The sequence below is a fragment of the Pan paniscus genome, chromosome 5 (assembly GCF_029289425.2).
Source record: "Pan paniscus chromosome 5, NHGRI_mPanPan1-v2.0_pri, whole genome shotgun sequence".
Taxonomy (NCBI): domain Eukaryota; kingdom Metazoa; phylum Chordata; class Mammalia; order Primates; family Hominidae; genus Pan; species Pan paniscus.
In genome coordinates, this window is record NC_073254.2 from 20418364 (window position 1) to 20426985 (window position 8622).

The window sequence follows — 8622 nt, forward strand, 5'->3', positions numbered from 1 at the left end:
CGTTTTATGCCATTTGCTTTTTCACTCCTCTCTTCCTCCTCCTCCCTTTTCTCTCCTTCTCCCTCCCCCCACAGACTGTGCCATTTTACCTCTAAATGCTCCAGTGTGTATTTCCCAAAAACAAAGACCATCTTGTACATGATCACAGTGTAATTATCAAAATCCGGAGACTTAACACTGATACAATATTATTACCTTAATCCTCAGCCCATAATCAAAGCTCACCAATTGCCCAATAATGCCCACTATAGCTTTTTGGAGATTTTCAAGATGTCAATTTCTAGTTTAATTTCACTGTGGTCAGAGAACATGCTCCCCAAAATGTCAACCTTTTGAGATTTACTACATCTAATTCTCTGGTTCCTCCCTTGTCTCCCCAGCACTCCAGCTGGCTCCTTCTGGAAGTTTCCCTGGACTCTCTACCACTCAGGCATAGCTGAGAGGTCAGTTGAAGACCTGGGGGAATTTCTACACAGGTTTTAGGGCTCCCCCCTTGCTCCTTTCTTTTTTTTAAGTCTTTTCATTTTTATTACTCAAAAAGTTTCATTTTTTATTTAGCTTTCTGACCCTGTGCTTGTGCCTTCAACACTTTCACAACAATTTTCTGCTCCTCGATAAGGAAAGCGCGCTTGATCCTGTCACAGACACGTTTAGCACACATCAAACCACCACAGGCCCTGCGGACATGTTTCCTTGTGTTGGACAATCTCATAAGAACTTCAGGTCTTACAGCAAGAACCCCTCGAAGTCTGCCTGGGCACACGCCACATGCAGATTTTGGTGCTTTCCCAACCTTCTTGGTATAAAGGTAAACAATTCCATTACCAGGGGTTCGGGGCAGCCTAGTTTTGTTAAAGGCTGTATTTCAGGAAAGCCTACGACAGTATGTCAAACGCCGGACCATTCTGAGTGCCTGCAGACAACATCCCTGGAAGTGCTCCCTTCCTCCTTTCCGCCTGGTGTTTCCCCCCTCATTTTCCAGCCATTTAGGAATCACTTCTCATCCGCTGAGCCCTCAAGGCAGTGAGAGAGGCTGTACTTTCTATATCAGCCCCAGCTGGAAAGCCAGGCAAACCCTCATCCCTTACAGATGGACACTCTTCCGGTTTCTGCCTGTTCTTAACCACTTTCCAATAGTTCTTTAAGAAACTTTAAATAGTTTCTTAACTATTTGAAGAACTATTTAAAGAAGAACTATTTATTAAATAGTTTATTATCTATTTGAAGAACTATTCAACTGAAGAACTATTTGCCTTCAAATAGTTCTTTAAGAAAACATTTTTTTGTCCAGAGTTTATACATCAACACACACACACACACACGCACAGACACATATAATTAGGAATGCATCTTGTTTGTGTCTCATTCCGTAATATGTTACTATCACTCAAAATAGTACAAACTCGACCCTAATATGACAACTTTTAATTTTGGTTGGATTCACCAGATTCAATTGTTTATTTATCTGATTTCATTATATCATGATTTCTCCTTAACATTCATGAAAAGGTCTTTTGGGGACTTAATGTAAGTGACAACAGAATTCAGTGTGATGAAACCAAACATATATGAAATGAACCAGATGCCATATGGTTAAACCTATGAATATGTCAACCAGCAATTCACTGGCGCATAAATGTGCAAATGAGGAAACGTTGTTCAAACACTTCAGCTTGTATTTTACAAAACAGTGTTTAAATATTTGACATAGTTTAGTAATATTTTAGAAAAATGGCCTACCTAGTCTGGATGATGTATGCGTTTGCTGGGGTTACTATAAGGAAGTTACACACACTGGGGGCATAAACAGCAGAAGGTTATTGCCGGGTAGTCATGGAGCCTGTGAGTCCAGGATCAAAATGTCAGGTTTGGATTCTCCTGCAGCCTCTCTCCTTGGCTTGCAGACTTCCCTCTCTATGTGTCTGTATCCCAGTTGCCTCTTTTTTTAACGTTTATTTTAAGTTCATGGGTACAAATGCAGGTTTGTCACATAGGTAAACTTGTATCATGGGGGTTTGTTGTACAGATTATTTCATCACCCAGGTATATTAAGCCTAGTTCCCATTCATTATCTTTCCTGATCCTCTCCCTCCTCCTACCCTCCACTCTCTGATAGGCCCCAGTGTGCGTTATTCCCCTCTATGTATCCATGTGTTCTCATCATTTAGCTCCCACTTACAAGTGAGAATATGTGGTATTTGGTTTTCTGTTCCTGTGTTTGTTCGCTTAGGATAACGGCCTCCAGCTCCATCCATGTTCCTGCAAAGGACATGATCTTGTTCTTTTTATGGCTGCATAGTATTCCATGGTGTCTGTGTACCACATTTTCTTTGTCCGGTCTACCATTAATGAGCATTTAGGTTGATTCCATGTCTTTGCTATTGTGAATAGTGCTGCAATGAATATACACATGCACACAAATGATTTTAGATTAGGACAGACCCTCATGGCCTCATTTTAACTTAACCACCCCTGTAAAGACTTCAGAAGATCAGGACTTCAACAGTGAATTTGGGGGGACACAACCCAACCCATAACAGATGGACAGTCTCTCCCCCTGCCTGCCTTTGGTATATTAACTCATATTTTACCTAAGAGTGGAGTGGACTCTATCTTAGGAAGGGTGGAAGCTGTGCCCTGGAGAGCCAAACCCTGACCAGAAAACCCATTCAGAGGTGCTGGAGATTCTAGGGGTGCTCCTCACACCCTGTGTCCGGGTGATTCCCTTGCCCCAGGAGGCAAAGGTGTAGGATGAACTCTGGCGTGCTTCCATGCACTGTCTCTTAGGACCGGCTCATTCTTAATCTGACCAGCATCTGCTTTACATTTGTTTTTTCTACTTAAAAATATTAGCAATCATGGTCAGGTGCAGTGGCTTATGCCTGTAATCCCAGCACTTTGGGAGGCCAAGGTAGGGAGATCACTTGAGGTCAGGTGTTTTGAGACCAGCCTGGCCAACATGGAGAAACCCCATCTCTACTAAAACTACAAAAATTAGCTGGACATGGTGGCAGGTGCCTGCAATCCCAGCTACTCAAGTTGCAGTGAGCCAAGATCATGCCATTGCACTCCAGCCTGGGTGACAGAAGGAGACTCTGTGTCAAAAAAAAAAAAAAAAATTGTAATCATGGACATGGTAACCAATCAAATGCCACAAAAGAACTTATAATGAAAAGACCCCATATTCCATCATTAAAAAATTACATAGTGGGATGTATTTAATGTGGCATACATTTGAATGAACTCTCTTTTTTCCCAGCTTTATTGAAGTGTTACTGACAAAAAATGTTTACATTTATGGCGAACAACATGAAGTTTTGATATACGTATACATTGTGAAATAATTACCACAATCAAGCCAATTAACACATCTACCACCTCACATACCTGTCATGTTTTGTGGAAGGAACATTTAAGATCTACTCTCTTAGCAATTCTTTTTTTTTTTTTTTTGAAATGGAATCTTGCTCTGTTGCCCGGGCTGGAGTGCAGTGGCGTGATCTTGGCTCACTGCAAGCTCTGCCCCCCAGGTTCATGCCATTCTCCTGCCACAGCCTTCCGAGTAGCTGGGACTACAGGCGCCTACCACCATGTCCGGCTAATTTTTTGTATTTTTAGGAAAGACAGGGTTTCACCGTATTAGCCAGGATGGTCTCGATCTCCTGACCTCGTGATCCGCCTGCCTCGGCCTCCCAAAGTCCTGGGATTACAGGTGTGAGCCACTGCGCCCGGCCTCTCTTAGCAAGTTTTAAGAACACAATACATTGTTATTAACTATACCCACCATGATGTACGATAGGTCTCCAGAGCTCACTCCTCATGTCTAACTGAAACTTCACACCCTTTGACTAGCATTTCCCCACTCTTCTCACCCCCGGGCACTGGTAACCACTATCCTACTCTCTGCCTCTATAAAGTTCAACTTTTTTACACTCCACCTGTAAGTGAGATCATGCAGTATTTGTCTCTCTGAGTCTAGCTTATTTCACTTAGCATAATGTCCTCCAGGTTCATTCATGTTGTTGGAAATGTATTTTTTAAGGCTGAGTAGTATTCTGTTGTGTTAGTGAGGATGTGGAGTATATATATCACATGTGTGCATATACCACATTTTCTTCATTCATCCATCAATGGACACTTAGAGTTTGATGGCATGTCTTGGCTACTCTGTATAATAATGCAACAAATGTGGACGTGCAGATATTTCTTCTAGATACTGATTTCATTCCTTTGGATATATCCCCAGTAGTGGGATTGCTGGATCACGTGGTAGTTCTATTTTTAATTTTTTGAGGAACCTCTAAATTGTTTTCCATAATGGCTGGTCTAACTTACATTCCCACCAACAGTACAAGGGTTCCTCTTTCTCCACATCCTCACCGACACCTGCCTTTGGTCTTTTTGATAAAAGCCTTTCTCAAGGTGTTAGGTGATACCTCATTTTAATTTGTAGTTCCCCAATGATTAGTGATGTTGAGCATTTTTTCATAAACCTGTTGGTCATTTGTATGTTTCATTTGACAAATGTCCATTTAGGTTGTTTGCCCATTTTTGATCAAGTTATTTGCTTTCTTGCTGTTGAGTTGTTTCAGTTTCCTATATATTTTGGACATTAACCCCATATAGGATACATGGTTTACACATATCTTATTCCATTCGGCAGGCTGTCTCTCCACTCTGTTGTTTCCTTTGCTGTGCAGAAGCTTTTTAGTTTGATGCAATCCCACCTGTGTTTGCTTTTGTTGCCTGTGCTTTTGGGATCATGTCTAAAAAATCATCGTCAAGGCTAATACCAAAAAGCTTTTTCCCTATGTTTTCTCAAAATGGATTAAAGACTTAAACATAAAACCTGAAATGTAAAGCCACATTCCATCATTTTAATCAGTCCCTGGCAAATACTTACAACTCATTTGCCCTGCTTGTTGCTCTCATGCTTGCCTGGAAAAATCCCTCCCCTGGTGTCTGCATCTCTGCACCCACCCACACGTGTGAACCCAAACAGCCTGGAGACAAAGCCCAACCAGTGCCAATGGGTGTCACTCTGCGTTGCTGACTGGACCTCAGTGGCCCCTAATTATTGCCAGCCAATCCCACTGCAGTTTATTAATCAGCTGGCTCCTCCTTTTCCTGGATACCAGCTCATACTCCTCTGTCCTGGAGCCTCCAATGCTCCTTCCTCCTGCTCTCACTCGAGGGGAGCTGGGTCCCATTCCCAACTTACCTGGGACATGGAAGCCGTCAGAAGAGAGTGCCTTTATGCTCCCGTACCTCACCTCCTGTTTCCTACACAAGTCACTGGGTGTCTACCAGAGCTTGTGTCCCCCTTTGTCTATTCCAGGATTTCACTCAGCCCTTATCCCTTTTAATAAGTCTGATATGTCCACACTTTGAAACTGCTTGGCCTAAAGAGGGTGAGGCTGTGCTTTGACGCCATGAGAATTTCCTGAGCAGCCTTCTCCCGCCTCCTGTGGGGTCTGCAAGGGAAACCTGAGCAGGAAACCCCAGGCACCAGAGGGACGCTCAGCAGCCACTTTCAGTAAAATGCCATTGCCTGACAGCTTAATTACGAGCTGAAATGAAAAAAACAAATAAACAAATAAAACCCTAACCTCCTTTTTTATGCTTAATTCCATTCCTAGTGACCTTCTTTGATGGAAATAGAGAAATTCTGTTGTTGTATTGAAGAAGTATCAAATTTCCCACATGTGCATTTCAGCTTCTCAGAACTCATGGTTGCCATGGGCTGTGGTGCAAGCTTATCTGCCCCTGGCCCACACAGTGTCCAATGTCATGTCATGGGACCCCTGCCACTTTGTGACATAAAATGTAAGAACACTGAATGCTACTGGCTGGGTACGGTGGCTCACTCCTGTAATCCCAGCACTTTGGGAGGCCAAGGCGGGCGGATCACAAGGTCAGGAGATAGAGATCATCCTGGCTAACACAATGAAACCCTGTCTCTACTAAAAATACAAAAAAATTAGCCAGGTGTGGTGGCATGTGCCTGTTGTCCCAGCTACTCAGGAGGCTGAGGCAGGAGAATTGCTTGAACTCAGGAGACGGACATTGCAGTGAGCCAGCATCGCGCCATTGGACTCCAGCCTGGGCGACAGAGTGAACTCTGTCAAACAAACAAACAAACAAAAAACACATAATGCTACTTTGAGGCTAATATAGACAATATGTGTTTCCCTGCCACAAGCCAGCCTACATTTGGCTGTGCCAAGGTAGAGGGCAGGAGCTTGCCTGGAGTAGGCAATACTGTGGGATCCATCAGGAAAGCCACCCCCTGGTCTGCAGAGGACTGTTCTGTGACTGAAGAGCTTACAGGAAAGGTCAATGTCGACTCAAGGTTAACTTAGGTCATTCAGTGTGTTTTGACTGAGAGTTTATCACATATTGGGTGCAGTCCTAGGCAAGTGAAGGTGGTGTCACTGTCAACAAGGATGTCACAGCCCTGCCCTCATGTTGCTTATATGCCAGTGGGAGGGAAACATGAAGACAGATAAGCAGGCAAATAACTATGTGCAGTTGTAGTGGGGGCTGTGAAGAAAATGAGCATAGGCCTGAACCAGAGTAGCAGTGGTTGCATTTTAGGGGTATTGGTCAGGAGAGTGTCTCCGGAGGCTGACATTGAAGCTGAGACCCAGAGGATGAGAAGGGGCCACTTGAGGGGAAGACATTATCCTGGCCAAGGGCAGACCCAGAACAAAGACCCGAGATGAGGCAGAGATGGGTGATTATGAAACAGAAGACCCATCAGTGTGGCCCCTGGAGCAGAGGGACCAGGGAGAGGCAATGGACTGAGGCTGGGGAGAAGGGCCTTGCAGCCAGATGAGGAGTCTGGATTTCAATCTCAGAGAAATCGAAGCCCTTGGAAGGTTTGAGAAAGAGCGAGCCATTGTCTGATTTGTCATCTAAGCAGTTTAGTCTTGCTGCTTTGTGTGAATGGATTCAAGGGGGGGGAAAGTGGACATGGGAGACCAGCTGGAGGAGTCTGTAGTCATGGGGGCTGGAGGTCAGGGTGACTGGGACTAGGGAGGGAGAAGAGGACAGAGTTGAGATGGGTTGATTGGATGCAAAGAATAAGGGAGGGGTGGCATCAAGTATGGCAACTGTGTTTTAGGGCCCATGGATCTTGGTGTCTGGCAGAAAAAGCTGGAGGTGCATGAGTTTTGGGGGTGGGAGTGGAGGTGATGTTAAAGAAAAATTACACTAGACAGAGTTTAACAGGCCAGGAAGACTTTATTCCAGACTATCGCAATAGGGAAGGAGACTGAACTCAAGTCCAAATGCAACAGGGGCAGCCATGGATTTATGGCCAGCAGACAGGGTGAGGGGTCACTGGGCAGAAAATTACCAAACGGAACTTGGTTAGGCATCAAGAGTGGAGAGAGTCTCACCAACCTGGGCTTGGCAGGCTGAGGATGAGGCCTAATCTAGAAGAGAGCTGAGTAGGGCCTGACTCAGGTTTCGCCAAGGAGGGTGTGTTAGTTCGTTTTCATGCTGCTGATAAAGACATACCCAAGACTGGGAAGAAAAAGAGGTTTAATTGGACTTACAGTTCCACGTGGCCAGGGAGGCCTCAGAATCATGGCAGGAGGCGAAAGGTACTTCTTACATGGCAGCAGCAAGAGAAAATGAGGAAGAAGCAAAAGCAGAAACCCTTGATAAACCCATCAGATCTTGTGAGACTTATTCACCATCAGGAGAATAGCATGGGAAAGACCAGGCCCCATGATTCAATTACCTCCCCCTGGGACCCTCCCACAACATGTGGGAATTCTGGAAGATACAATTCAAGTTGAGGATTTGGGTGGGGACACAGCTAAACCATATCATTCTACCCCTGGCCTCTCCAAATCTCATGTCCTCACATTTCAAAACCAGTCATGCCTTCCCATCAGTCACCCAAAGTCTTAATTCATTTCAGCATTAACCCAAAAGTCCACAGTCCAAAGTCTCATCTGAGACAAGTCAAGTCTTTTCCACCTATGAGCCTGTAAAATCAAAAGCAAGCTAGTTACTTCCTAGATACAATGTGGGCACAGTTAATTGGTAAATACAGCCATTCCAAATGGGAGAAATTGGCCAAAACAAAGTTACACGCCCTATGCAAGTTCAAAATCCAGCAGGACAGTCAAATTTTAAAGCTCCAAAATGATCTCCTTTGACTTCAGGTCTCACATCCAGGTCACGCTGATGCAATGGATGGGTTCCCATGGTATTGGGCAGCTCCGCCCCTGTGGTTTTGCAAGGTATAGCCTCCCTCCTGGCTGCTTTCACAGGCTGGCATTGAGTGTCTGCAGCTTTTCCAGGCAAATGGTGCAAGCTGTTGGCGGATCTACCATTCTGGGGTCTGGAGGATGGTGTCCCTCTTCTCACAGCTCCACTAGCCATGCCCCAGTAGGGACTCTGTGTGGGGGTTTCAACCCCACATTTCCCTTCTGCACTGCCCTAGCAAAGGTTCTCCATGAGGGCCCTGCCCCTGCAGCAAACTTTTGCCTGGGCATCCAGGCGTTTCCATACATCTTCTGAAATCGAGACAGAGATTGCCAAACCTCAATTCTTGACTTCTGTGCATCCACAGGCTCAACACCACATGGAAGTTGCCAAGGTTTG

General features: G+C 44.8%; 1 pseudogene; it reads right to left on the reverse strand.

The window, feature by feature from the left end:
* Window positions 1–419: 419 nt before the first annotated feature.
* Window positions 420–919, reverse strand: LOC134730539 (large ribosomal subunit protein eL34-like; annotated as a pseudogene).
* Between the last annotated feature and the right edge of the window lie 7703 nt (window positions 920–8622).